The following is a 22,267-nucleotide window of genomic DNA, read 5'->3' as shown; positions in this document are numbered from 1 at the left end:
TATTTCACTCAGCATAATGCTTTCATCCCTGCTGTAACGATATTATGTTTTTTATATCTTTTTCCAGACAGTTGATAGCTCTACTCTCAATGCCAAAGCACAATGTATAGATTTGTATTAGCACTTACTTCCCTATCCTGCAATTAAACCATACATCCTCATATCCCACAGGTATATCTTGTTTATGTTCATTTCCCTATTCCCTTGCTCAATTCCTGGCCCCAAATACTTACATTGTAGTTGAATGTATAAATGACTGAATGTCCCAATAAATCAGTATGGTTATTTTGGCATAAGTCCTACAAAGACTTCTAGGCAATGTTCGAAAGACCGATGCCAGTGTTCTAGGGAATCCTATTTCTGGATTCACCTTCAACACTTACCAAGTCATATAAGATAGAATAAGACCAGAAACATATTTCATCCATTACTTCATTAACAGCACTGTAACAGCTACTAAGTAAATTACCAGTATCTGTATTTACTCTAGCAATTACTAATACATTTTCATTAATCGCATCAGAAAGTGAATGAGGGAGCGCAAGAAAGGAAAATTTCCAATTCTTACGACCCAAATGACAAAGATTAGATATTGTGAACAGATTCTAATTTACATTTGATCTATAACTTAACTGTAACAGGAAATTCTCTTCTAAACTGCAAAGAGTTAACGATTTCAGTATTTGTGCTAAAACAGGTTGAGACAAAACATCTGTTGTAATTCGCATTCACAGAAATGTAAAAGGACTTCAGTGTTCCCTTACCATTACCAATTCATCTTAGTGTCACAATCATCAGGCTTTACATTATGAAGATAGAAATACACATCTTGAAACCAATGATAAAATGCTAACAGTTATAATTACACACACAAACACATTTATTTTCAACTAATATTATCAGTGTTTTATTTTTTTCATTATTTTTTATTTTTGAGACAGAGTCTTGCTCTCTTGCCCAGGTTGGAGTGCACTGTTGCGATCTTGGCTCACTGCAACCTCCACCTCCTGGGTTCAAGAGATTCTCCTGCCTCAGCCTCCCGAGTAGCTGGGACTACAGGCACGTGCCACCACGCCCAGCTAATTTGTGTATTTTTAGTAGAGACAGGGTTTTACCATGTTGGCCAGGCTGGTCTCGAATTTCTGACCTCAGGCGATCTGCCTGTCTCAGCCTACCAAAGTGCTAGGATTACAGATGTGAGCCACCAGGCCGAGCCTATTTTATTTTTAAATTATTATTCTGCTCTGTTAAGGACAAGAAATCAAAATAGAGTTTTTGTCTAATGATGATGGTGGTGGTTACATGTATCTATATATATATATTTTAAAATTCATAGAATGGAACACATATGAAAAACTCAATTTTGCTGTATTAGTTTTGAAATAAAATAACAAAGAGAAAAACTAAAACTAACAGTAAAATCTTTGGTGATTCAAACAAACATTATATGAACAGGTATACGCTATAAAAAGCCTTAAAATCCACACACAATTGCCTTTGTTCCATTTAAGAAAAGACTGCTACACACCAACAGAACGAATCAATAGCTGATCAATTTAATGGGGAAAGGGCAGCTCAGGCTGTACCGTCAGCTCAGAGAGTTTTATTGGCTTCTCTTAAATATGATATACATAATTGAGGAATCCAATGGAAAGGCAGATGTTAAAGACTTATCTTAAAATATTTAAGTCATTTATCTATGACCTGATTATCCAAATTGAGGCTTACCTTAGGTAACTTTAGTTCCATGGTTTAGGCAGTACACAGAAAAATGGCCTAGTGATTTAACTGCTTTAGTTATGACTTCCTTGGTATGTAAATGATGTAGCTAAGCAAATACTTACTAAACATCAAACTATCTTTCTGGGATTGGGGATGCAAAGTAGACAATAATCTCCTCTGCATTCTATAAACGTGTAAGCATCTAATTGCCTTGTTTGTCAATGAAGCACTTACTCAGTGTTAGGCAGTCTGCGGAACAGTTTGAGTGCATCTCATTTGACTCCTGATGCTATGACATAGGTATTTTTTTTTTTACTGTTTCTGCGGTAAACTGTATTACTGTTTGCCAGTAAGTATTCTGGCTTCTGTCTCTGTGGGAGTAGTATAACCCCTGCCTATATGCAGGAGTAGCCATATGACTTGGGATGGCCAATGAAATGTGGGCAGAAATGACACGCGCTACTTCAGGATAAAAGACTTAAAACCAGCGGTTCTCAACCAGGCACGGTGGCTCGTACCTGTAATCCCAGCACTTTGGGAGGCCGAGGCAGATGGATCACGAGGTAAGGAGATCAAGACCATCCTGGCTAACGTGGTGAATCCCCATCTCTACTAAAAATACAAAAAAAAAAAAAAAAAAAAAAATTAACTGGGAGTGGTGGTACGTGCCTGTAATCCTAGCTACTGGGGAGGCTGAGGCAGGAGAATTGCTTGAACCCAGGAGGCGGAGGTTTTAGTGAGCTGAGATCATGCCACTGCACTCCAGCCTGGCGACAGAGCGATACTCAGTCTCAAAATAAATAAATAAATAAAAATAGAAATAAAAAAACCAGTGATTCTCTCAGTCTCTTTTCCCCCCTAACTCCACGGTCTAAGTTCTGAAGTGGAGAAAACTAGAACAGAGCTTCAGCCAGTACATGATGCATGTGTAACATGAACAAGAAATAAATGTTTGTTGGTATAAGCCACTGAGATTTTGGAGGCGATTTTACTATACAACATAACTTAGTTTATCCTTACTATGATTGCGAATGTTACGTGTTGACAGGGCTACTGAATGCGCAGATAGCTGATAAAACGTTATTTCTGGGTGTCTGTGAGGGTATTTCCAGAACAGATTAGCATTTCAATCAGCAGACAGAGTAAAAGAAGATCCATCCTCATCAATGGGTGGGTAGCATCCAATCCTTTGAGGGCTCAAATTAAACAAAATGGCAGAGCAAGAGTGAATTCTCCCTCACTACACACACACACACACACACACACACACACACACACACACACACACACACATTATGTTTCTTTGAAGGACTTTGATTAATCCACTGATGCATTCTCATGTTACGGATAAAAACTCCAAAGTTTAGAGATGTTTAAAATGATATGTCTGGCTGGATGCAGTGACTCACACTTGTAATCCCAATACTTTGGGAGGCCAGGGTGGGAGGATAGCTTGAATGCAGGAGTTCAAGTTAAGCCTGGGCAACTAGTGGGACCCCATGTCTACAGGTGGAAAAAAAAAAAAAGCTGGGGATGGTAGTGTGTGCCTGGAGTTCCAGCTACTTGGGAGGCCGAGGTAGAAGGATCACATGAGCCCAGGAAGTCAAGGCTGCAGTGAGTCGTGATTGTGCCACTACACTCCAACCTGGGCAACAGAGTAAGACCCTGTCCCAAAAAAATAAAATAAAATGATGTGTCCACAGTCAAGAGCAGTAAGTGGAATAACTGGATTTAGAACCCAATCTTGTCATAGCACAGCATCCTTTTTCTTAACTATTTTTCAATAAATATTAGGATGGAAGTGTCTATCAATTATGAAGGTAAAACATGGGAAGAAGAAGTTAACTGCTGCAAGAGCAACAAAAGGTTTTACCCCAAGTAGAGTTCAATTTTTAAAGATAAAAACGTTTCCTAGCCAGGCACGGTGTCTCACGCTTATAACCCCAGCACTTTGGGAAGCTGAGGTGGGCGGATCACTTGAGGTCAGGAATTCAAGACCAGACTGGCCAACATGGTAAAACCCCGTCTTTACTAAAAATACAAAAATTAGCTGGGCGTGGTGGTGCACACCTATAGTCCCAGCTGCTCAGGAGGCTGAGGACAATCACTTGAATCCAGGAGGCAGAGGTTGCAGTGAGCTGAGATTGTGCCACTGCACTCCAGCCTGGGTGACACAGTCTCTGTCTCAAAAAAAAAAAAAAAAAAAAAAAAAGTTTCCAGACAAACTGCAAAGATAACGTATGTTTAATAAATAAAATGGTGGACACAGTTTAGATACACAAGGCCACTGTACATAGGTAACCAAAACTTAAGGCATCTTGATTTCCTCAGAACAATAACCCCAAATACAAACATAAACTTTTTGTCCTTTTGAGTCAGTGAAGTTAAACCAATCAACTACAGACAAATCAGCTTACACATCTTTGTTTGCCTTAAAGAAGAATATAGGACAGCCAATCATGGGAAAGGTCAAAATACTTCCTATTTTACAGTCTATGAACTGTGCTGTCTTAATGGCTGTAAAATTGAGACTTCGTGCCATTTTTCAGTTTGAGGTCTTTCTGGTTCATAAACTTTTCTTTTGCATGCATAGTAAACTCTCAAAATTCTAACTTGATCTGATTTTGACACACATAATATACCTAGTGTTTAAAATACAAGGCTGCATATTTTATAAAATAATCTAGTGACCTGCCATATCAGTTCTTCTGGCTTTTCTAATAATACCACTTATATATCTTTAAAAGTATATTTAGAAAAATAAGCATACTTGGAGATCACTTAATGATTCTCTATTTACTTTTTTTTTATTAAATATACCAATTACTACACATTTTGTTAAAGTCCTTCTAAAGAGAGAATTGTACATTTGAGAGTTGGGCTTATAGTATCTTATAAGGCTGAACCTGTCCCATTCCCTTAGAAAAAAAACGCATAAAATAAGTAGTGCACATAAAGTAATGAAAAAATATCTCCATTGTTCTTTAAAAATATACATTTTTTCTCTATTAAAAGCAATGCATGTTTCTTTAAATTTTGAAAAACTGAGAAAAATAGAATAAAAAACGAATCATTGCTGAAAACAACCATTATTAAAAGAAGGATTCATTACTCTTGCTATCATCTTGAAACAACTAAATTATAAAATTATATGTGATACTATCTAGTGAGTTTGAGAAAAATGAAATGATTTTCAAAGACTAACATATAAAGCTAACAGTATTTCTTGACAATAGATCATTAGGTCTGAGCCCAATTTCCTCAAAAACGAAGGAAAAAAACCTTTCTTTTAAGCAGGGTCCAAACCACCCAAGCACTTAGACTCAAGGGGATCACAATACTTCCACATTAGCATAACAGGAGAGAGAAATCTGAATATGAAAACAACAAACAAAGGAGAATCAGAGATAAGAATCAGCAAAACATCTCAGACTCATTCCTGAACAAGTTATTACCATTAGAACAATGTAGTCCCTGGAGCTATGATGAGAGAATGGAAAAAATAAATAGATACAAAAAGAAAAAATTTCTTTATTTGAAAAGCATATAAAAATAAGAAAGAAGGTAAAAGAAGAAAAGAGGAATAGGCAATTCTCTCCCCCACCTCTTAAATGCAGAAAGGGAAGTCTTAAAAGTTGTTTTTTTTTTTTGAGGCAGGGTCTCACTCCATCATCCAGGTTGGAATGCAGTGGCATGATCACAGCTCACTGCAGAGTCCACCTCCTAGGTTCAAGTGAACTCCTGAGTTCAAGGGATCCTCCCGCCTCAGCCTCTCAAAATGCTGGGATTACAGGTGTGAGCCACCATGCCTAGCTTTAAAGTTATTTTAAGACTTTAGGTCTTAAGAACATGGAACAGGGCGGGGTGCAGTGGCCCACGCCTATAATCATAGCATTTTGGGAGGCAGAGGTGGGCAGATCACCTGAGCTTAGGAGTTCAAGACCAGCCTGGCCAACATAGTGAAACCCCATCTCTACTAAAAACACAAAAAAATTAGCTGGGCGTGGTGGTGGGTGCCTATAATCCCAGCTACTTGGGAAGCTGAGGCAGGTGAACCGCTTGAATCTGGGAGGCAGAGGTTGCAGTGAGCCGAGATCGCAGCACTGCACTCCAGCCTGGGCAACAAGAGTGAAACTCTGTCTCAAAAAAACCAAAAACAAACAAAAAAACCATGGAACATAATTACAAAATAGCTAGAAGAGAGGCTTTTGAATGTCCACACCCAAAGCAATGATGAACACGTAAGGTGATGTTCAAGCTAAATACCCTGTTTGATCATTATGCAACATATATATGAATGGAAATGTCAAACTGCACCCTATAAATATGTATAATTACAAGTCGTTGACCTAAAAAAAAAGTATTTGAAAAATGGGCCATAAGAAGTCATTTAATTGGAATGATTACAGAGGAACTAAAAAGGCTCCCCAGCCCATTCCAAATTATGGCACTATTAGTGATACAGTAGTAGTGATAGGGAGGGGAGGCAGGGAAATTCTGGGTAGAAAAGGGCAGGTCCCTGGTGAGGGCTCTATCCTCAAGCCTGGAACTGCAGCCCAAAATGAGAACTTACATCCCTGTTTTCCTGCTCAAATGTTGTCCTTTCCAAAACCACCCATAGACTTCCCCACCCCTCCATTCCTGTGCCCATAAAAACCCCAGGCTCAGCCAGCAGAGAAAGGAGAAGCAGCTGGACACTGGAGATTATAGTTGGACGTCAGAGAGAAGCAGCTTGACTTCACAGGGACAGCCTGAAGGAGTAGCTTCGGAGAGGAGAAGATTACCTTCCCAATCCGTCCCCTTTTCAGCTCCCCTTCCCGCTGGGAGCCACCTTCATCAGTAATAAAATCCTCTGCATTTACCATCTCTGATTCGATCATGCAACCTCATTCCTCCTGGAAGCCAGAACTTGGGTGCCACGAGTGTGTGTGCACCCTGCACTTAGCTGTTAACACTTAAGCCGTCCACGAATGGCAAAGCTAAAATGGCACTATAAAATTCCTTCTGGGGCTTCAGGGGTCTCAGCACCTCCCTAGAAACTGCTGCAGGGCCTCCATGGAGATTTTTGCCTGCTAGCACCCTAAAGCACTTGCCCCAGCTCCTGCACCCGCTCACCTGCACTCCCCCACCCATGAGCTGTGGAACACAGCAGGACCAAGCAAGTAGAGTCTGCCCCTGCTGACACTGAAGTGGCTGGCTAGTTCTAGTGCCTGTGCACTCTAGTTCCTGCCTGCAAAGGGATCAGGGAAATATCCTGCTTCAGTAGTAGTAGCATAAATAGCAACAGTAATGATAGCACTTTGCATCTGTATGTGCTAGACAATGTGCTGAGTCACATTCATTGTCTCATTTAGACTTCAGGAAAAAACGTAGTAGTTTTACTTCACGCGATCTTAGATTTAGAGAAATTAAATGCCATGACTACAGCACAATGGTGGCAATGGAATGTAAACCCAGTGCCCTCGACATTGCTCAATCAAATGTCTCTCACAAGAGCATCATTCCTATGGATTGATCTACCTGTAATCCTCTCTATACATACACTAATTCTTGAGGAATAGCACAAACTAATTTGCATAAAGGTGTTAACTAACAATAAATCATTTCTGGGAGTGGGAAAAGAAGAGTAAAAAGTAGTCTTTCTAAAACAAGGCATAAAATATATAGGTATTATGTATATTATACATAGTCTTTGATATATATTATGTAGCTTTTTGGGTTATTTTTGAGACGGCATCTCGCTCTGTTGCCCAGGCTGGAGTGCAGTGGCATGATCTCAGCTCACTGCAACCTCAGCCCCTCGGGTTCAAGCGATTCTCCTGCCTCAGCCTCCCGAGTAGCTGGGATTATAGATGTGCGCCACTATGCCTAGCTAATTTTTGTATTTTTAGTAGAGACAGGGTTTCACCATGTTGGCCAGGCTGGTCTCCAACTCCTGACCTCAGGTCATCTGCCCACCTCGGCCTCCCAAAGTGCTGGGACCACAGGCGTGAGCCACTGCACCCGGCCTATATTATATAGTTTCTGATATATAAAATACATGTTAATATTATATATGTCAAAGGTAATTTTTAATTTTCACAATTTGCAAAATTTTCCTCAGTTTGGTTATGTCAGAAATGGGTGGGTTTTTAAAAAAAGTCTCAAGAGTTTAAACTAAGTTAAATAGCTCTTATTACATTACTCAAAATTAAATAATAAATTAATGGGATCTTTGCAGTCTTTTGCTACTGATCAATATGGATTTTAAGTACAAACTGATAAACAGCCATATATTTTTTATAAGGCAACAAGAGACATATTCCATCCCTGTTCTACTTAAATTGTTTTCACTTGGTAAAATTGTTTTCACATGTCAGTTCTTTAATTGGAACATAAATAAAAGCATTTCTAGTTACTACATGGTAAGCCAGCTTGTCTAAGTACACCTTGTCAGAATATCTTGAGATTTTAATCTGCTTTTTTAAACACATGAGCTCCAAAGCTATAGGATCAGACAGCTCCTTTAGCATGTAGAGAGAGATGAGGAAAAAGTTCCATTTGGGAAGCCAAATTTACTTTTAAGACTTGAGCTTTCTAAAAAATGTTGTTTTTTAAAATGAAATAGAAGTCACAATTTTATGCATTAAAAATATAGATTTATTTATATTAGAGGGGGAAATTGTGATTTTAAATTCCCCTTTCTGGCAGTCTGTGGTCTCTGCAAATAAAAAAAATCTAACTTACCCTTTTTTGCAAGGTTTTGCCCAATGTTAACAGAAGAAGTCATTTGATACAGAAGCATTTTGAAATGTTCAATTTTGTAATTTTTGTAACATCACAGTTGGTTTTTTTTTCTTTTTTGTATTTTGTTCTTTTGGGGTTTTTTGTCTTTTACTTTTATAGTTGATTTTTTTTAAGAGCAGGCTTTGCAGTGCTCTCTGTGTTTCCAATGATCAGATCTTTCCAATGAGCAAATGTGTTGTAAATTACATTATTAATACCTTATGTTAACCTGGCTAAAGAACTAGGTAAGCATAAGCCTAAATAACAATGATTAAGGAAATCCAGTACACTTTGTTTATTTATATGCTAAGAATTTCCTTCAGAACAGGCACAGTGGCTCATGTCTGTAATCCCAGCACTTTGGGAGGCTGAGGCAGGCAGATTGCTTGAACCCAGGAGTTTGAGACCAGCCTGGGCAACATGGTGAAATTCTGTCTCCATAAATAATACTAAGATAAGCCAGGAGTGGTGGTGCACCCCTGTAATCTCAGGAGGCTGAGGTGGTGGGATTGCTTGAGCCCTGGTGGTGGAGGTTGCAATGAGCCAAGATTGCACCACTGCACTCCAGCCTAGGCAAGAGAGACACGCTCTGTCTCATAAATAAATAAATAAATAAATAAGAATTTCCTTCTATCTTAGGTGAGAAAAAGTGATTTCCACATCAAGTACTCTGACTTTCTAATGTTTCAAACTTAGAGACCGCAAATATAGAAGACAGCTAGGGAAAAAGATATTTCAAAGATGAGTCTAACAAAATGTGTAATAAGCTGAAGTGAACTAGGAAGGAAGGAGAGTGATGGGGACCATCAACAATTTTCTTTTCTTTTTTTGAGACAGACTCGCAGTGTTGCCCAGGCTGGAGTGCAGGGGCACGTTCTTGGCTCACTGCAACCTGTGCCTCCCGGGTTCAAGCAATTCTCCTGCCTCAGCCTCCTAAGTAGCTGGGATTATAGGCACCTGCCACCACGCCCAGCTAATTTTTTGTATTTTTAGTAGAGACGGGGTTTCACCATGTTGGCCAGGCTGGTCTCAAACTCCTGACCTCGTGATCCACCCGTCTTGGCCTCCCAAAGTGCTGGGATTACAGGCGTGAGCCTGTGATGTGCCTGGCCTCATCAAAAATTTTCTATATAATGTTTAGATGATTGCTATTGCCCTATCCTCATAGGATCATCTATCTCTCCACAGAATTCACTAATGGGCACAATTCATCAGAGAAAACTGGGAATTATTTTGCAAAGGGTATCTAAGACTTAGTCTCAGAAAGTGCAAGAACGCATTCCAGATGAAATAACATATACCAAGTATGAAGCTACTCTGAGTAAAATTAACATTTTAAAACGTCTTCGGCTGAGTGAAATGAAGAAAGGGAAATTCAATCCCTTACAAGTTCAATGATTACACATTCAAAACGACTCATTAAAACTAAAAACAAATGGAATACTCCCATCTGGGTGTTTGACTTTATTTTCTCCTAAATAAACTTGATTTCTCATAATCACTGATTATATAAAAGAAGTTCAAAAATGAACGCAATATTTCCTTGTCAGAGCACGACAGCCTCCTCCTGCTCAGTTACCCAGTTTCAAAACCTCTGAATTTCTTGCCCTCATCCACTACACCCCATCAGATAATATGTATTTCTGGTGCTACCCAACCCTCAGAAGTCTCTTATTTTCTAAGTCCATCTCTTGAGTGTAACTTTGCACTATCCAGGTCTCACAATTTTTTCTTACAAACCATAACGTAAGTCTGAGTCTTCAAATGGGCAAAGGGTAGGTAGACCTGGAGGGAACAAAGTGGTGGTGAGAGTATTTTTAATTAGGTCCATTTCCAGGTCTTCAACTTCTTTTGTAGTTTTTCTTAAACCTGGATTGTCTGTGGTGAAGGCTTGATGTTGTGTATCCTCTCACACCTCCCTCTCCCCTTTACTGAATGGCATCAGGTCACCAAACACAGAACACGTGAAGTTGCCTTTTTTAAGCAACATAAGGAGTTCTCATGCCTATTCACCCCCAACATCCATGCCGTTAAAGACTGCATTTCAAACAATTTTAATATTTATGCTGTTTTGGTGAAATGTATACTAGTAATAATTTAATAACAATCCAAAGGAAATGTTTCTCTTAAAAATATTTGGAGGACGGTGCCTCACGCCTGTAATCCCAGCACTTTGGGAGGGCGAGGCGGGCGGATCACGAGGTCAGGAGATTGGGACCATCCTGGCTAACATGGTGAAACCCTGTCTCTACTAAAAATACAAAAAATTTGCCGGGCGTGGTGGCGGGTGCCTGTAGTCTCAGCTACTCGGGAGGCTGAGGCAGGAGAATGGCGTGAACCTGGGAGGCGGAGCTTGCAGTGAGCCGAGATCGCGCCACTGCACTCCAGCCTGGGCGACAGAACGAGACTGCGTCTCAAAAAAAATCTATATCTATATCTATATCTATATCTATATCTATATCTATATCTATCTATCTTTGGAGGCTTCTAATCAGAATAATGTTTGTATTTTATTTTATACATATATTTTGAAACACAGAAGGATAACACAATGATCAATAGAAGACTTTCAAGCTTAAAAATATATTGAATTGGCCAGGCGTGGTGGCTCACGCCTGTAATCCCAGCACTTTGGAGGCTCAGGAGGGTGGATCACCTGAGGTCAGGAGTTTGAGATCAGCCTGGCCAACATGATGAAACCCCATCTCTACTAAAAATACAAAAATTAGCCAGGTGTGGTGGTGCATGCCTGTAATCCCTGCTACTTAGGAGGCTGAGGCAGGAGAATTGCTTGAACCCAGGAGGCAGAGGTTGCAGTGAGCTGGGATTATGCCACTGCACCCCAGCATGGGTGACAAAGTGAGATGCTGTCCCCCCCAAAAAAAAAAGATACTATGAAAAAATTTTAATATCAATATAAATCATTTACAAAGTTATTTTGAGGTAACAGCAAACAAAAGTGTCAATACCACTCAGTAAGAAATGCAGTCTGGACTTCGTCGGCCACACTCCGCTCCCAGACTTAGACTCTTTCCATTCCTATCTCCTGTCAGTGGCTTCGGGTCACAATGCCCCTTCTCACCCTCAAACCCCCGGGAAACATGTTCCTATCAAAAGCAGACCTACTGCTTTTCCCAGAACATGCTCCTGGCTTTTTACCCTTATTAAAATGTTATCCTCATTCTAGAATGCAATTGCTCACCTCTAAGCCAACCCTGCCTACTAAAATCCCATCCATGCTTCAATTATCACTTCCTCCTGTTTCCCAATGTACCCAAAGTATTAATTATTTATTTCCTGTTCTCATTTAGAGTGTTTTGTGTCTCTATCAGGCAATTACCACATTGTACATTATTAGTTGTTTAGCATAATGTTTGATAACTTTTTGTTGAATTGAGTTGAATAACAGCTAATTTTACCAAGAGTCAATGTGCTCAAGTGAAGCAAGCCATAGATTCAATATACACAGACACACAATTTTTCATTTTGACTTTTTCAATGACCTGGTATATGCCGCTAGGGAAACCTCAACTCTAGATTGTTTATACTTACATTTCTGCATTTTAAACTTGAAGATTACACTCTTACTTTTTATACCGGAGAATTTTTTAATGATCAGTTAACCAAAAATAATTTTTCATCATTTGCAATTATGAAAGACTAATTATGAATACGACTAAATTATAGGAGCCTAAAATTAAAATTCTTTTTAAGATAAATAAGATGCAAGGAGGTCACATAATGAGGCAAATCAGTGGAAGAGTGGAGGATAGTGTACTAATACTATGCTAGTGCCCCAACAAACAAAAACTCTATATTCTCAACAACAACAAAGCAATTCCACATTCACTAGCCATTTTATACTCATTTTACCATTCTTGTTACCATTTACAGGATGATGATTAATTTCATTTTAATTTTTCACTGAAAATTAAAATTTGCAAATGAAAAATTCCTGCAGGCCACTTCAAAGAAAATATACAGTATTTCATCACTCAGTAATAAATTATTAGCTTGTAGTCCAAAGAGAGTATGAAAATCTGTTAGTCTCAAATATAGCTCGTTTATAGCATCTCAAATGCAGCTCAACTTTCCAGCATCTGTATGTCTCACCTAACATCTGTTTCCTGTTTATATTTTTCACATAGTATTTTGCGTTATTAGTCATAATTATATATTTCTGCAGTAAGAAGAAGTATCAAATAGCCTCCTTCAGTCTCATCTGGATGTAATAAAAGAACCAAATTTTGAAATGGCAAGACTGTGAAAGGAAACGTCTACCTTTAATCATAACAGAAACAGCTGATTGCCCTTTTTCCTGCACTGTGGCACTTACTAATAACTTTAAGAAAAACACTCGCCACATGTGAAGCTCTGAATCAGTGTAGGATCTGAAGAGCTACTCATTGGTTGAATCAGTTCCAAGCTGACTTTACAAAACCCTCCAAAGCGGAACCTCTGCAACATTTTATGTGGAATGTCCTTTAGGATTCTGACTACATAGTAGCTGGGAAGGCACATCTGTGATACATTACAAAACCAAAGAAGTTGCCAGCAAAGTTTTTAATATTTCATTTTAAAAAGCATACAATTTTAGTTTAGTACTCCCTATATCAAAATTTGAGTAGTATCAAATTTTAGATTCAGTCCTATGACTTTGAGTCTACAATTGCTTATTTTCTCTTAAGTCAGTGAAATTTAATAAATTAGATTAATTCATTAATTAGATATTAACAAAACATTAACTTTACATAAATAATGATTTTTATTATTATCATTAATATTTTGAGACAGAGTCTCACTCTGTTGCTCAGGCTGGAGTGCAGTGGAGCAATTCCGGCTCACTGCAGCCTCCGCCTCCTGGGCTCAAGTGATCCTCCTGCCTCAGTCTTCAGAATAGCTGGGACTACACATGTGCATCACCACGTCCAGCTAATCTTTGTATTTTTTGTAGAGATGGGATTTTGCTGGGTTGCTCAGGCTGGTCTCAAACTCCTGTGCTCAAGGGATCCGCCCACCTTGGCCTCCCAAATTGCTGGGATTATAGGACAGGCATGAAGCACCACGCCCAGCCTATATAAATTATTTTTTAAAAATCATAGAATGAGGAAACTGGAAGGAACCTAGGAGATAATATAGACCAAACTCTTCTCTCATCACTTCTACTTCCAAAGACAAAGATCTAAAGGGGTTATATAATTTGCCTAAGTTCACATGGTTATATAGTGCTAAAATCAGAGTTAGAACCAAGGTCTTCAGATTTTCAGAACAATGTCCTCCTTATATACAATTTGTGCCTTTTATTATCAATTTAACTAAACTGTACCAAAGTGTATTCTAATAGAATATGTGGCCTAATTATTTAATCTGCCATCATATATCTAACATAAATAAAATCTTTATATTCCAAATTACCTAATTCTCTTGAGTAAGCTTTATGTTCACTACCCATGGGAAAAAAACAACCTGCAACAAATCCCAAATATTTCCCCTTTTCAAGAGGGATATTAATTACATTAGGTCATTTCTTTAAGGGTCTTTACTACTTCCTATCCAAAATCTATTTAATAGAATAGCAGCAACTTTTATACATGATGGGCAATTTTATTAAAGCCGAACATATGCCCACTCTGACCCAGCAATTCCACTCAGGAATATTCAAGAAAAATGAGTGTATTATGTCTGCCAAAAGATATGTACAGAATGTTCTCAGAAGCTTTCTCATAATAGTTGAAATCTGGAAATTAACCTAATATTTAACAGGAGAATGGGTGAACTGTGATATATTTATAAAACAACACTTCACAGCAATAAAATAAAAACAGATTATTGAAATATGCAACAACATCGATGACGCTCATGGACATTCAGTTGGGCAAAATAAATCAAATTCAAAAGAGTACATACTGTATGAATCCATTTACATGAAATTTGAGAACAAGCAAAATTAACAGTGACCAAATTTTCCAATTCAGAATAGAGGTCTCTTGGATGTGTGAACTGGAAGGAACATGAGACAATCACATGAGATTCTAGAAATGCTCTATTTCTTGATCAGGTGATAGTCACATCCAAGTGCACATTTGTAAAGGCTCATTGTGCACTTAAGATCATTGCGCTTTATAGTATTTATGTTATACCACAATAAAAAGTTTTTTAAAAACTGGGGAGGAGGCAGTGGTTGGCAAAGCTTAAGATCTAGATGAAAGTCAAGGAGCTACGGTCCAGTCACCATAAATGAAGGAACAAATGGATTCATTTATTCTAATTTCAGTCACAGAATTCAATTTCAGGAACTTTTTCTTGTTTTACAGTATTTACCCCCTTTGTAAACATCACTTCACTTAACAAAGTATATATTTTAATAACATTTAATCATAAATGTCTTCAAAATGAGAATTCTACTATAGTGATAAGCTGTGATACATTCAGACAATGGAATATTATTCAGCACTAAAAGAAATGAATTCTGAGGCCAGAAAAAGGCATAGAAAAACCTTAAATGATATTACTAAGAGAAAGAAGCTAATCTGAAAAGGGTATGATTGCAATTATATGACATTCCAGAAAAGGCGAAACTATGGAGACAGTAAAAAGAGCAGGGGTTGTCTGGGGCTAGAAGAAGGGAGGGGTAAATAGGTGGAATAATGTGGGGTTTTAGAGCAGTGAAACTATTCAGTATGATACTATAATGGTGGGTACGTGTCATTATACATTTGTCAAAACCCAAAGAATATATTACATCAAAGGTGAACCTTAAAGAAAACAATGGGCTTTGAGTGATAATAACCTAGTAAGAGTGCCATAAAGTACAGCAATGCCAAGAATACTGGACCTTTAGGGAACAAATCAAAAAGTAAATTAAATCCTCTTAGATATTTTGGGTTTCAGTCAAATATTCTTTGAAAGATTTGCATCTTAAAATTATTAACATCCATGGGAAGCATTCATTTTGTCCATGCTTAGCCATTTTTTCAAATGTATAATTGAATATCTGTAGAATCAGTGCTCATTTTATGAAATAAGTAAGTCAAAGAGACTATTTCTACTTTGAAAATAATATGTGTTGCTTAAATATCACTTTATATTCACACACCTTAGAGAAGAAATGCCCTGATGTTATTGAATAGATGTTATGTATGCAAAGACATCGAATGAAATATATAATAAGCATATACATGAAGCATATGTACTATGTATGTAGTTGCCTAATGTAGTAAAATCAAATAGAATTATTAGTAACATCAATTATGTATCAGGGCATATCACAGACACAGTTTCAAAAAAAAGGGACTACTAAATACCAAGCAAACTTGTTCGAAAATGAAAGCACAAGAAAAGCACAGTCTAGATGTGAAATTAGGCAATTTGGAACATAAACTGAATCTGAGTAATTGCAGCATTGATATCTACAAGGCAGGGATATCTATCACCTAGAGACGGCAGAGATTAACTGGTCAGTGGGTTCGTAGTTAGCCGGATGGCCAAAAGATCTGGCTCTAATTTGGTATTTTTCTTCCCAATTAGCTCCAGTTACAAACAAATGGAACTTCTGAGGTAGATACAGGGACATAAGATAAATATCTATATTAAAGCATTGCTAAAAACAGTCTTCTTGTTTTGGAGCCATGGTCCAAATATCTTATTTGTTTCTTTCCTTTTTTTTTTTTTTTTGAGATAGGGTCTGTGTCTGTCACCCAGGCTGGAGTGCACTGTTGAGATCTCAGTTGACTGCAACCTCTGCCTCCTGGGCTCAAGTGAGACTTTCACCTCAGCCTCCTGAGTAGAGGGGACTACAGGAGCATACAACCATGCCCAGCTAATTTTTTTTTTTTTTTTTTTGCAGAGACTGGGTCTTGCTATGTTGCCCAGTCTGGTTTCGAACTCCTGAGCTCAAGCAATCTGTCAGCCTCGGACTCCCAAAGTGCTGGGATTACAAGCACGAGTCATTGCACCTGGCCCAAATATTTTATTTCTAAGATGCAACTGATGGTAAACCACACCATCAACTCGATAACAGCCTTTCAAGGAGAAAACAAAATCCAGAAAAATAGAAACCTTACGATATCAATGTTATATATTATTTGTAGAGCATAACTCTGATTTCTCAAATATTAAAGTGAGCCTGAGAATAAAGAATAGCTAGATATTAATCACTATCACAAGACAAAAGAAACACAATGTTCTTTTCATTTTCCCTATCCAATGTGAAGTTGTGGCAAAGATTGCTGGTTGCCCTAATATCCCTTCTCCCTTCTTCAGTAATAAAATTCCCAAATTTTAACTACACCTCTGACCACCAAGCTGGAGATTAATTGCTCATATGGCCAAATAACAAAGTTTGGGCAAAGCCAAAAGCTTGGATTTAATATGACTAGAAGAGATCTGCTACTTTTGGGTCAGGCCAGTAGAAGAAATGCATGCCATGTCTTTCCATTGTCTTTTCTGCTTCTGCAGCCTGGGATGCTAACATGACAGCAGGACAAAGAAGAGCCATCTTAGACCTAGAGAGGGAAGACACACACTGAAGACAGCAAATTCTCTAGAGAATCTTGGACCACCCATCTGTGGACTGTGAAAGAGAGAAGTAAACTTCTATAAGCCACCATATTTTGGGGCCTCTTCGTTTTATCCTTTTCACGTTTTCCCTAATGTAAGCATTTTCTATATAATACTTCACAGTTATATATCGTCTACAACAATAATTTCTTAAAAATTGTTTATAGTCATTGCTAGTTAGAAATGATGACCCAGGCCAGGCAGGGTGGCTCACGCCTATAATCCCAGCACTTTGGGAGGCTGAGGTGAGCAGATCACTTGAGCCCAGGAGTTTGAGACTAGCCTGGGCATCATAGGGAGACCCTGACTCTCCTAAAAATACCAAAATTAGCTGGGCATGGTGGTGCATGCCTGTAGTCCCAGCTACTTGGGAGGCTGAGGTGGGAGGATCACTTGAACTCGGGAGGCAAAGGTTGCAGTGAGCCGAGATCACACCACTGCACCCCAGCCTGGGTGACAGAGCAAGGCCCTGTCTCAAACAAACAAACAAAAGATGACCCATGTTGCTTATGATCCTATGTTGGATCACCTGGCAGGATGGCAGCAGCTGAAGCAGAGACCCCAGTGAACACTGGCATGCCTCTACTGCTGTTCACAGTGACTGGCACCGAGAGCCACCTTTCCCTCCACAGCCTTTGGAAAGTCTCACATTTCCCCATGGGTCCTACTTCACTCCCCCCTCACTGGCTAGCTTTATCCTTCCCCACAGGTACTTTTGACTTTGGCTTACCGTATCAATCATGAGAAAATAAACATTAGGCATATGTGACCCAAAAGATACCTTTATATAGAAAAGATACCTTTATATTTACATATGTGATACATTGTTTTTAAGGTAAAATTCCAAAATCTCAGTATAGTAACAATGATAATAATGATAGGCGATAACTCTTGAGCACCTTTTATGTGCCAGACACTATTCTAAGCATTCTACATATATCAATTCATTGTTCTACCAATGTTACTCTATTATAAGCTAAATAATGATACTCCATTATTTAAAGTCTTTTTTTTTTTTTTTTTGAGATGGAGTTTCGCTCTTATTGCCCAGGCTGGAGAGTAATGATGCGATCTCGGCTCACTGCAACCTCTGCCTCCTGGGTTCAAGCAATTCTCCTGCCTCGGCCTAAAGTCTTCAATTTATATAGCATCCCAGAAAGCACTAGTGATATGTTATCTAATATTCTTTGTATAGGGTAACTGCTAATATGCCCAGTTGATATGTGAAAACATCAAAACCCATAGAAATGTGAAAATCTGTCCAGTGCTCCACAAAAATCAGCAGAACATCCAGGCCCATGTCAAAGACTGGCCCTGACAGCAATCAACAATGCTCAGTTCTCCTTTCACAGTCTCTGAGTTCTAAAATCAAGCATGCTTTCCTAAGAGAAGGGAGGTCCATAAGCTTCACAATTCCAAGGGCGATGGATTAATTCACTGATGACCCACGTTCCAAACAGGAAATGTGCCTGAAACTGAGGGAATTAACAGAGATGGGCTGTTCATTCCCTTAGGAATGTGGGCTAGGCTGGTGGAAGAGCAAAAGAGAAATAAAAATAAGTTGTTTATCCTGCTTTGTTTCAAACTTTCTTCAAAAAATCTGAAGGACTTGCGAAGTTGAAACATAAAAAGAAACTGATAGGCTTCCACGGATAAAACTGAGTGTCTAAAAGAAGAATAGCTGGTGCCTTGAGAAATTTAACTAAAGGCTAAGGAAGAGCTAAGAGTGTCTCAAGCCTGGGTGATAAGAAGTGACTGCCAGGGGGCTGTGTCTGAGGCCTCATGAACTTGGCCACCAAAATGATCTCCAGTCCTTCTACAGGGCCACCAGTGTGGAACAAGAAGAGTATGCAGAACAATCCATTTTTGGCAATAGAGAGATCTTGTGATATGATTTTCTGTAAATTTCACTTTACACTGTATTATTTACAGCATGAAAAGCACTTGCAAGTGAGGAAGGCCATTCTATCCAAAAGAATGTTTCTTTCTCAGGTGTTGAATGGAGGACTCAATTCAAGTGAGTCTCTAGGCTCACTACAGAAACAGAAGCCCTTGGTGTCTCAGGCCTCTCTGACTTAGGATTATAGAAATGATATGCCACTGTCAAAGCAAGTGTTGAGATGATTATTTCACACCAAATATCAGATAATAAAATGGAACAACAGTTTTTTCAAGTTATTTTTTTTTAATTCTGGGTCACATCAAGTAAAATGAGTTTAAAAATATTTTGGAAGGCCTGGAATTAGAGAGTAAGTGGAAAATTTAAAATCTACATCATTCAGCTTAAACTCTTCAAAATGGTGCTCCCTTTTCAGATGACTTACATGTGAATGGAATGATCACGATTCAACTAATTTGCCAGATTAATGATAAAACTGATTCAGATTTAAATCTTCTACTTCCGTAAACACTTCAATACAATAATGATCCATTTGGTTTGAAGGATACTAGAATAAAATAATAAAGCTATAACAAATATGTTAGTAATAAAATTGCTATATTCTAAAATCTGTTACTTCTATGACAGTAACACAATATACTGCAGATTTCAAAATGACTCTTTAAGTTTTGAAATTGATTACCCCTGAAATATCAATATTTTTCTAGTGATCTGTTGCAAATTCTAGAGTTTATATCTATTAATTTTAAGTTTGATTATCTTTTTAATTGAGCAATGCAGCATCAAAAGCAAATATCTTTCCGATCAACAAATGTCCAATCACCTGATGTGCACAGCTTTTGGAAGACTATGCAGATGCTGTGACACGGCATAGTGAAGGGGACATCATCTATCAAGAAAACAAAGCTTCTTTAGTGAATCTAGACCAACAGCAGCTTTGACATCATGAAAGACAGTAATTGTGGAACTCAATTATCTATCAGAATAGAAATAACAACATAATATTTGATTTGGTTCTTAATAAAAGTATCAGTTTTTAACAGGGAGAGAGGCCGTGCATGGTGGGCTCATGCCTGTAATCCCAGCACTTTGGGAGGCCAAGGCAGGCAGATCACGAGGTCAGGAGTTAGAGACCAGCCTGACCAACAAAGTGAAACCCCGTCTCTACTAAAAATGCAAAAATTAGCCGGGTGTGGTGGCACGCGCCTATAGTCCCAGCTACTCGGGGGTCTGAGGCAGGAGAAACATTTGAATCTGGGAGGCAGAGGTTGCAGTGAGCTGAGATCATGCCATTGCACTCCAGCCTGGGCGACAGAGCGAGACTCGGTCTCAAAAAACAAAACAAAACAAAACAAAAAACAGAAAGAAGCAATTAACCATCATAGGCAAGATTCAGTCTATCTATGCCATATTATTTCTTGTGTGGTATCCAAAGCCAGAAGTATCTAAAGAAGTATACATTTTAGTCTATAAGTCTCCATGCTTTCTGTGATGGTGACTCAATTAATAGTGATCATTTGCTGTCAATAACCTGCTAATGACATGAGTTCTTCCTCAAAAGCTTTACGAGGAAGACAGCACCATAAGTGATTGATGCACCTTTGACATGCAGCACAAAAATTAAGCAAGAAAAGTGATTCAACTTCACATATTGATGGTCTGATAGATATAAGGCAGCCCCTTTTCAGGCATAAATTTTTATTGACCTCAGCAGGAATGGTGGAGTAAAGACTCTGAAAATCCTCTCCTTCAAAAAAACAATGAGAACACTGACAAAAATTGTCAGTCAACTTTTTCAGAACTCTGGAAATTAACTAAAGGTTTGCAGCAATCTGGGTGGTGTTCATTAAAAAACAAATAAATCTTGGTAAGAACATGGAGCTGTGTGGTGTGTTTGGCCTACCCTAATCTCACCTCCCACTTTCTAGTTCCATGGTAGCCTTGAAAACCAACAGCCTTCAATCATGAAAACCAGCAGCCTGGAAGCCACTTGAGGGGGCATAATAGAGTTGTAACTTCTTCAAAGCCCCATTCCCAGAAAAACTATCATTATTGGACCTCACTAGTGGTTCCAAGGAAGGCTCCACTCACACAGCTTGCTTATTTAACCTGATCTGGCACTAACCCAGTGAGAACAGTCTTTTGCCCAAAGATATTTGTCAAAAATAATCAGCTGCAATTGTTTAACATAAGGGCTGCCTCAGGCTGTGATAACAGCTGGGACAAACAATAAGCAAATCAAAAAGCTTAAAAAAAAAAAAAGGCAGGGAATGTGATATCCATACAAAGCCTAAAAAACACTGACATATTTCCTAGAATATAGAAGGTTCCATGTATGCATAGGGCTGGGTGTGTGTTTAGGTTATGCACATGCTGAGAACCAAATATCTGAGAACGTGCTAAACTCTCACCTCTGGCTAAACCTGATACTTGGCAGAAACAGGAAGTAAAGGCAAAGGTGGAGTTATAAGCTACCTGATGGAGCATCCCAGGCAAGCTCCAACATATACAATCAGGCCTCCCTGCAAAAACTGAGAGACTTACTAGTTCCAGGCATTTAAGGAAATCTCTGTCCAATCATTAGCTGACTATTAAGCTAAGTGGGTAGAGATTTCACTGGTCACACATGACAAAGAATACAGACTTTACAGAATTACAGTGGACCCTTAAAAACACGGGTTTGTACTGTGTGAGTTCACTTATACATAGATATTCTTTTCTCTTTACCACCCCTGAGACTGCAAAATCAACAGCTCCTCTTCTTCCTCCTCCTCAGCCTATTCAGTATGAAGATGATGAGGATGATGACCTTTATGATGATCCACTTCCACTTAATGAATAGTAAATATATTTTCTCTTCTTATGATTTTCTTAATAACATTTGCTTTCCTCTAGCTTACTTGGTTGTAAGAATACAGTATATAATACATATAACACGTGCATTAATTGATTGTTTATGTTAATGGTGAGGCTTCCTGTCAACAGTAGGCTATTAGTAAACTTTTGGAGGAGTCAAAAGTTATACATGGATTTTTGACTGCACTGAGGGGGTACCTCTAAGCCGTGCATTGTTCAAAGGTCTGAACTATAATTCAGAAAAGTCACCAAATAACAACAACAAACTGTAGGGAGTGAGAAGAATCCGATTTCCAGAGCTGCCACATTATATTATTCAAATGTCCAGTATTCAATAACAAAAATTATAAACCATAAGAAAACCCTCCAAACAAACAAGAAAATATGGTTTGTGCACAGGAAAAAAGGAGACAATAGAAACTGTCCCTGAGAAAGCCCAGATATTAGACTTTACTGGACAAAGAC

At 38.5% G+C, this 22,267-nt stretch overlaps 1 protein-coding gene and 1 long non-coding RNA gene across 3 annotated transcripts in view; one reads left to right on the top strand and one right to left on the bottom strand.

Moving 5' to 3' along the window:
* LOC129534401 (uncharacterized) overlaps nucleotides 1-17,001 on the top strand; it is a 66,015-nt gene extending 49,014 nt beyond the window's left edge. The window contains exon 3 of the long non-coding RNA XR_008680998.1: nucleotides 16,945-17,001. This is a non-coding gene — a long non-coding RNA (uncharacterized lncRNA). The remainder of the gene's footprint in view (nucleotides 1-16,944) is intronic.
* CDKAL1 (CDKAL1 threonylcarbamoyladenosine tRNA methylthiotransferase) overlaps nucleotides 1-22,267 on the bottom strand; it is a 695,935-nt gene that overhangs the window by 241,043 nt on the left and 432,625 nt on the right. The gene's annotated exons all lie outside the window — the stretch shown is intronic.

The sequence above is a fragment of the Gorilla gorilla genome, chromosome 5 (genome assembly GCF_029281585.2).
Source record: "Gorilla gorilla gorilla isolate KB3781 chromosome 5, NHGRI_mGorGor1-v2.1_pri, whole genome shotgun sequence".
Classification (NCBI taxonomy): Eukaryota; Metazoa; Chordata; class Mammalia; order Primates; family Hominidae; genus Gorilla; species Gorilla gorilla.
This window is presented reverse-complemented; position numbering and strand designations above follow the sequence as displayed.